General features: G+C 35.2%; 2 long non-coding RNA genes across 2 annotated transcripts; both read right to left on the minus strand.

Annotated features, from left to right (window-relative positions):
- Positions 1–598: 598 nt before the first annotated feature.
- On the minus strand, positions 599–3,128 carry LOC149496749 (uncharacterized). The gene is made up of 2 exons (XR_016320389.1): positions 2,569–3,128; positions 599–878 (listed from the first exon to the last, which is right to left on the minus strand). It is a non-coding gene; the product is annotated as an uncharacterized LOC149496749 (long non-coding RNA).
- Positions 3,129–6,296: 3,168 nt separating this feature from the next.
- LOC149496750 (uncharacterized) lies at positions 6,297–8,830 on the minus strand. The gene is made up of 2 exons (XR_016320439.1): positions 8,271–8,830; positions 6,297–6,576 (listed from the first exon to the last, which is right to left on the minus strand). It is a non-coding gene; the product is annotated as an uncharacterized LOC149496750 (long non-coding RNA).
- Between the last annotated feature and the right edge of the window lie 245 nt (positions 8,831–9,075).

Raw genomic sequence — 9,075 nt, forward strand, 5'->3', positions numbered from 1 at the left:
TTTCTTTCCGTTTATAAATACGTAGCCATAGAGAAATAATGATATATTATTAGCAATTAACGAAAAAATAAAGAACTAAGTAATATAACAATTTTTTTTTTTTTTGAATATTAGAAAAGAAGGTTCGAATCTGGATCTACTGTCAAATCGTATGTGCACTTACTATTAGATTATATCTCAATGTGCAATATAACAGAATTTTAAAACCAATGGAATATGTAATTAAATTCTGAAAATAAAAGCTTTGACTAGTCATTAGTATATTTGAGAATAATGAAGAGATTACATAATAATTCATTTTTTCAAAAAAAAAAAAAAAAGGGTAGAAGAGGCAATACATATATTTTAATTGAATTTACTATATAATTAAATTGCTAAATCCTTTTCCAACAAACAAAATAAATTACTAAATCAATACATCAGTGAACACTTTTGTTAATGACCCATTAAAATGATAAAGAGTAATTGTCACGACCCGATTCCATGGGCCGGACCGGCACTAGGGCCCAGGTAAGCTTAAGGCCCCCGAGGCCCGTAGTCAGCCTGAAACACTAGAATCCAATATCTCGGTATAAATTTCAACATTCAGCCCATATGATTATGAACAATAAACCTCAATATTTTATTATTTCTCGGCCCAAGTTTATCTCCTATAGCATTCTAAAGTTCGGGCCCAATTTACAATACATCACATTCTAATATGGACTTACAGGATTAATTTGTCTATGTTAATACACAACTAAATATATGTAAATTTTTACAACTGCGGAGTCACTAACTGTTTGGTATACATGGCTTTTTTATACACATAATTACATAGTAAAATAATTATGGCACTATAAAAATTTCTCTATTGCCCTGCGCCGAAGACACATAGCCTAAATCGGATTAAAGAAAAACTTACTTCCTGAAAATTCAAATAAGACATGTGAGTTTTCTAAGGAGTAATAATTATTGCACAACACACGCAGTCACACAAATATGTAAACATTTCAATCTAGTCATTCGACTAGTTATATGCTCACGCAGCCAGTCACACAAATGGCACATACCAGCACTCACACGTAATGTCACCTTCAAGTAATCAAGCAAGTGGTAATTAGTCAGTGGCACCACCTGAAACCCCAACGAGCCGTCCTCACACATGGCTCGCCCTCTCGTACATGTGCACCAGGGAGCCGATCCCCCATACGGCCAACTGGTCTAATCCTCACTGACCAGTCCTCTCATTGTTTTTCTACTCTCTCGTTTCTTTTCCATATCAACAGGAGGCAACCCGGTGGTCTCCATCCAATCTAGATCATCAAGTGCTCACAACAGGAGGCCACCCTGCGGGCTACAATCAAATCTAGATTATCAGGTGCGCAACAACAAGTAGCCATCCTGTAAATCCCCATATAATCTATATCATCAGGTGCACAAGGGGGCGCCGATCTCCCATTTTCCCGGCCGACGGTCAAGTATCATATCGTATTCAGGATCCATATCACAGACCGTCCTCACAAACCCATGGTGGTCCACTTCATCCCAATTCCACACAAACAAAGCACAGCATTTTCACAACACAATTAATCAAACATTGCAATCAAATGCAGACATATTGATCAGTTGGACATTCATTCTCAAATGCAATTAAATAGCTAAATAATTACCATTAACAACAAACAACAACAATAAAATCAATGATAAGAATAAACAGTAACAATGAAAATAATTAAATACTTAAATAATTAAATGAATAATAAGGAAAATAAATAAATAATTAGAGCACTCTGTTTATTATGCATTAGGTTATAGAATTAATCTAAATAAACTTTTTAATTATGTTATTAATTAAAACTAGTTCAAGTTCTAACGAAATTTCGGCAGCACCTCCCCTATAATTTGGACTATCCACCTGTTTAGATAACACAGTATTATTATATATTTATCAATCAGTACACACAGCCCATCCATCGGGCAATCAATCAATTTAAGACCCCATCCTCCTCCCAAAACCACGATATCAACGCTCAACCATTAGTTCACAACAATTATGTTTCAATGATAATGACAATCATTATTTACATCATATAATTATAACTAGCTAGTATAGCTAATTACCAAACAAATGAAAGCTTTAATACATACATAATCAAATAAAACTTATATCAGTAAGTTAATTTCAATTACTTTCATTTCTTCGTTCTTGCTTAAAGCTAATACGTCACATTTTTTTTTTTATACCTTGGTTAAATTTTATACTAGCCAATAAGAACAAATGCTTCAATTAATTATAATTCAATTAGTTTTTTTTTTATCCAATTAATTATATATAATTATAATTAATTATAAGTAGCTCGACTCGCCCTTATATATATACTAATATATATATATATCAATTCTTATAACTAGTTTATCTAAATGTTCTCAATTATTCAAATTAGTTGTTGTTCATCAAAATAGGTCATTCTCAACCTAGCTCGTATATGATATATGAATCAATTCATTCAAATTTTCAATTTAATTGACTAATGATCACTAAGTTTAGAATTTATACCAAAATAGGAAATTGGTCTTAGAGCATACCAATTGAAATTCAAGCGACGATTCCACGATCCTTGCGAAGAGAGGAACATTCTGTCCCTGGTGCCTCGCCGGAGACTCGCCGGACCGCCGCCGCCGCCGCCGTCCACGGTGGCCGGAAAAGTTGGGGCCACCCAGAATTGACCCTTCTTCACGCCACCCCACTCAAATTTCATCGAGGAGTCCGTTTTTGATGTCGGTTGTGCGAGGTTGGCCCTCCATTTGGCTGAATTAGTCCGACAGTAGCTTGGTGCCGCCATTAATGGTGATTTCGCCATTTCAAGCTTTGTAGCCGGAATTAATGGAGGAGAAACACTCACAAGGTGGAGGTGACTCGATCGACGCCTGCCTTTCGTGTTGACGTTGCCGGAATTGCTCGATCTCGTCGGAGATCGAAGAAGGAGAATTGTCGATGGAGACAGTCCCGCTTCGCGTCACTGGAGACTCTGCCAGTGTGGAAGGAGGTCGGAAAACGGACCAGGAGCTCTAGCGGAGACGATCGCCATCTCGCTCTCGTCGAGCGGTGGCCGGAAACGGAGGGAGAGGGTGGAGGGAGGCTGTCGCGCGCCTGAAGAAGGAGAGGAGAAAGAAAAGAAAGGAAAAAAAAAAAGTAAGGCGGTTTCTAGCAAACTCTAGGCCATTCCGGTTCGATTCAAACCGGTTTGGTCCGATTTAGTGGTTTGGTCTCATTTCGCTTGATTTTCAAGTTTTTCCCTCGGTTCTCGGATTATTTGGGTGGTTCTCGACAAATTAAACTGATTTTCGGGCCTGATTCAATTTATTTTAACCGTTTAATTCGGTTTCATAATATTTTCTCCATTTACTCAATAATTATAAAATTATTTATAGTAACAATATTTGATTTTAGGATAATGATTTTATATATATTCATAATAGATTAAATTACGGGGTTTCGTATTATTCTCAAAAATTTTAACCGTTTACGATTCAAAATTTCTTTTCGATATTTTATTTGGGCTTGGGCCTGACTCGTAAAATTTTGGGCTCGAATTGAGATTGTTTGGTATATATATAGCCCATTAGTTGAAAATCGAGATTTTTGATTTATTAAAAATTCGAAAGTTTTCAAAAATAAAAATTCGGGGTGTCTCAATCTCCCCCCCTTTAAGACAATTCGTCCTCGAATTGAAATTTAGCAGGAGAGAGTAAGAGTGAATACATAGGGAATTCAAAGTCATAAGAAATTACTTCCATCACTAAGGAGATAGCTCAAGAGTGGATAATATGAACCGATGAAAGAAAAAGAGTCAGGTATTCTAATTGTAATTCTATCGCCAATCATCCTATTTAGTATCTCCTAGCTAAAGCTTACAAGAACTTGAGTTCATTACCTAAATCTCCAATTACTGTTTTCAGACAGCTACTGAAATCTTTAGAAAATCTTTCTTTAAATAAAACTTTTACAATAAAACCGGATTTATCAAGAAGATGCATAATATATGTCATCTATGTTTCTTAAAATTATATAATTTCTTTTGAAAATTTAAATTTTCACTAAGCATTCCTTTATGAAAACCGAACATATAGTTTACAATTACAAAACGGCTGAAATTTAATTTACTTATAATAATAAGATTTAATTCGTTTAATTTACATATATTATTACTAAAACCTTTCTTTAATCAAAAGTTCAGAAACCATTACTTTAATCCATAATTTTAAAAAAATCGTCTTGTAACTTTCATTGTCTATTAATATCACAAGGCGACTTGGGCTCACTCTCTTGGTTCTACCTATATATGTCTTGTTTTCCCTATAATATTCTTATTATAGATAGGTGCAATTATTAGATAGCTCCTGATCTAATGACCTCACTGTACTACTAGTTATCATGCCTCTACAAAGATTTTTATTTTTATTTTTATTTTTATAATTTTAATGCTTTTAATTTAACTATCAATTTCGCTTTAACTCAATCTCTCAAGTTACTCTAAAAACTTATCAATAAGATTGATTTTCGTAATAACACCTTTTACTAATTTACATTCCAACTATGTTGCTTATCAGTCCACTATGAAGATGTTAGAGTACTCTTATTACTTATTTTGTCTACTTGTTCCCCTTTATACTACTTATCATTGTAAATCATAAGTCATTTACCATCAGCATTTCAACCTATCATTATTATTTATCCTAAATTCCTAAATTAGCTTACATCAATATTATACCGACTAATTCTTACTAAAATTATATTTGATTGATTATTCATTCAAATTCAATTTAATTAACTAGTAATTATTAAGTTTATAATTTATACCGAATATAAGGAAATTGGTCTTCAATAAATTTTTCTTATATTCCGACCAAATACTACCTTACCATCCCAATATCACATCAAATCGATCTCATCAACTCCTTAGAGTCTGATTTACATATACTATGAACTACTTTTACTCTTTTGTCCATATCCTCCTAGACTACAATTTCAAACCATAATGCTAACATTTTAATTAGTCTCATTTAATTAAGTATTAGGTACCATATGTGGAACTATTAACTTAAAATTAGCATCTATCTATTACTCACTTATATCTATTCCTCACTTACAACTTGTTATATGAATCATTTCTATACCCTTAAATCATTCCAGTCCTTTTCTAATCATTCCAGTCCTTTTCTAATGTTACTTCTCCCATTTATTACATTAAACAGTCCTACACTCTAACTTTGGTTGCAATCTAGCTTCTAAACTAGAATTGTCTCCTCAAACCTTTCCAATGTTATGTTCTTACTTAGCTACTAACTGTCTACTTACTTAATATCATCATCACCACTTGTCTTATTCTTCTTTTCCAAATCTTCTTTAGAATTTTTTTATTTTTTTTTTTTTTATTTATTTTTTTTTTTTTTTATCCTCACAATCATTTCATTTTATGAGCCGATCCAATTGGCCCCGTGATATAAATAGACAACTTTCACAAATAATTTTTTTTTTTTTTTATTATTATTTTATTATTATTTTTTTCTATATATAAATAATCAATTTTAAGTTATTTATCATAACACAATTTTGAATTCAAAATTAAAATGGGTTTTAAATTTAAATATCGAATATCAAGTAAATAAAATTATAAAAAGATTATCCTTTGAATAAATTCTAAAGAAATTCAGTAGCCGTGCTGAATACTAAAATACCGATTCCTAATCACCCAAAGTTCATCAATGCGCCGTACAAATGAAAAACCTATTTACTCTCTACACTATCCTATTCACTGACAGGAATAGAGCTCACATGAAAAGTAGTGTACTGGGTGATCAGGCCAATCCACTACCATCAGGTATTACTCTATTCCCTAGCCTAAGGGTCGATACCAACTCTAGCCCTTATAGGTATTGCGATGGATTATCTTATTGTCTACTTTCACTTCGAACCTCTAATTACTTCCTCCGTAATCATAGATCTACGCAATAAGTGTGGATTTTCCCACCTCATAGGGTCTAGTGCGTCCACCATCCCTAGGGAGGAAAATCACAAGGTTTCTTTCCCTATGTTGGTTACGGCCGATCCCAACATAAAGAAATTTCCTATACTCCGCAGTTGTGTCCTAAAACCCTAACCTAAGCTCTGATACCAACTTTGTCACGACCCGATTCCATGGGCCGGACCGGCACTAGGGCCCAGGTAAGCTTAAGGCCCCCGAGGCCCGTAGTCAGCCTGAAACACTAGAATCCAATATCTCGGTATAAATTTCAACATTCAGCCCATATGATTATGAACAATAAACCTCAATATTTTATTATTTCTCGGCCCAAGTTTATCTCCTATAGCATTCTAAAGTTCGGGCCCAATTTACAATACATCACATTCTAATATGGACTTACAGGATTAATTTGTCTATGTTAATACACAACTAAATATATGTAAATTTTTACAACTGCGGAGTCACTAACTGTTTGGTATACATGGCTTTTTTATACACATAATTACATAGTAAAATAATTATGGCACTATAAAAATTTCTCTATTGCCCTGCGCCGAAGACACATAGCCTAAATCGGATTAAAGAAAAACTTACTTCCTGAAAATTCAAATAAGACATGTGAGTTTTCTAAGAAGTAATAATTATTGCACAACACACGCAGTCACACAAATATGTAAACATTTCAATCTAGTCATTCGACTAGTTATATGCTCACGCAGCCAGTCACACAAATGGCACATACCAGCACTCACACGTAATGTCACCTTCAAGTAATCAAGCAAGTGGTAATTAGTCAGTGGCACCACCTGAAACCCCAACGAGCCGTCCTCACACATGGCTCGCCCTCTCGTACATGTGCACCAGGGAGCCGATCCCCCATACGGCCAACTGGTCTAATCCTCACTGACCAGTCCTCTCATTGTTTTTCTACTCTCTCGTTTCTTTTCCATATCAACAGGAGGCAACCCGGTGGTCTCCATCCAATCTAGATCATCAAGTGCTCACAACAGGAGGCCACCCTGCGGGCTACAATCAAATCTAGATTATCAGGTGCGCAACAACAAGTAGCCATCCTGTAAATCCCCATATAATCTATATCATCAGGTGCACAAGGGGGCGCCGATCTCCCATTTTCCCGGCCGACGGTCAAGTATCATATCGTATTCAGGATCCATATCACAGACCGTCCTCACAAACCCATGGTGGTCCACTTCATCCCAATTCCACACAAACAAAGCACAGCATTTTCACAACACAATTAATCAAACATTGCAATCAAATGCAGACATATTGATCAGTTGGACATTCATTCTCAAATGCAATTAAATAGCTAAATAATTACCATTAACAACAAACAACAACAATAAAATCAATGATAAGAATAAACAGTAACAATGAAAATAATTAAATACTTAAATAATTAAATGAATAATAAGGAAAATAAATAAATAATTAGAGCACTCTGTTTATTATGCATTAGGTTATAGAATTAATCTAAATAAACTTTTTAATTATGTTATTAATTAAAACTAGTTCAAGTTCTAACGAAATTTCGGCAGCACCTCCCCTATAATTTGGACTATCCACCTGTTTAGATAACACAGTATTATTATATATTTATCAATCAGTACACACAGCCCATCCATCGGGCAATCAATCAATTTAAGACCCCATCCTCCTCCCAAAACCACGATATCAACGCTCAACCATTAGTTCACAACAATTATGTTTCAATGATAATGACAATCATTATTTACATCATATAATTATAACTAGCTAGTATAGCTAATTACCAAACAAATGAAAGCTTTAATACATACATAATCAAATAAAACTTATATCAGTAAGTTAATTTCAATTACTTTCATTTCTTCGTTCTTGCTTAAAGCTAATACGTCACATTTTTTTTTTTATACCTTGGTTAAATTTTATACTAGCCAATAAGAACAAATGCTTCAATTAATTATAATTCAATTAGTTTTTTTTTTATCCAATTAATTATATATATAATTATAATTAATTATAAGTAGCTCGACTCGCCCTTATATATATACTAATATATATATATATATCAATTCTTATAACTAGTTTATCTAAATGTTCTCAATTATTCAAATTAGTTGTTGTTCATCAAAATAGGTCATTCTCAACCTAGCTCGTATATGATATATGAATCAATTCATTCAAATTTTCAATTTAATTGACTAATGATCACTAAGTTTAGAATTTATACCAAAATAGGAAATTGGTCTTAGAGCATACCAATTGAAATTCAAGCGACGATTCCACGATCCTTGCGAAGAGAGGAACATTCTGTCCCTGGTGCCTCGCCGGAGACTCGCCGGACCGCCGCCGCCGCCGCCGTCCACGGTGGCCGGAAAAGTTGGGGCCACCCAGAATTGACCCTTCTTCACGCCACCCCACTCAAATTTCATCGAGGAGTCCGTTTTTGATGTCGGTTGTGCGAGGTTGGCCCTCCATTTGGCTGAATTAGTCCGACAGTAGCTTGGTGCCGCCATTAATGGTGATTTCGCCATTTCAAGCTTTGTAGCCGGAATTAATGGAGGAGAAACACTCACAAGGTGGAGGTGACTCGATCGACGCCTGCCTTTCGTGTTGACGTTGCCGGAATTGCTCGATCTCGTCGGAGATCGAAGAAGGAGAATTGTCGATGGAGACAGTCCCGCTTCGCGTCACTGGAGACTCTGCCAGTGTGGAAGGAGGTCGGAAAACGGACCAGGAGCTCTAGCGGAGACGATCGCCATCTCGCTCTCGTCGAGCGGTGGCCGGAAACGGAGGGAGAGGGTGGAGGGAGGCTGTCGCGCGCCTGAAGAAGGAGAGGAGAAAGAAAAGAAAGGAAAAAAAAAAAGTAAGGCGGTTTCTAGCAAACTCTAGGCCATTCCGGTTCGATTCAAACCGGTTTGGTCCGATTTAGTGGTTTGGTCTCATTTCGCTTGATTTTCAAGTTTTTCCCTCGGTTCTCGGATTATTTGGGTGGTTCTCGACAAATTAAACTGATTTTCGGGCCTGATTCAATTTATTTTAACCGTTTAATTCGGTTTCATAA

Source organism: Jatropha curcas, chromosome 4 (assembly GCF_041381405.1).
Source record: "Jatropha curcas cultivar XTBG-Jc1 chromosome 4, XTBG_Jcur_1.0, whole genome shotgun sequence".
NCBI classification, from domain to species: domain Eukaryota; kingdom Viridiplantae; phylum Streptophyta; class Magnoliopsida; order Malpighiales; family Euphorbiaceae; genus Jatropha; species Jatropha curcas.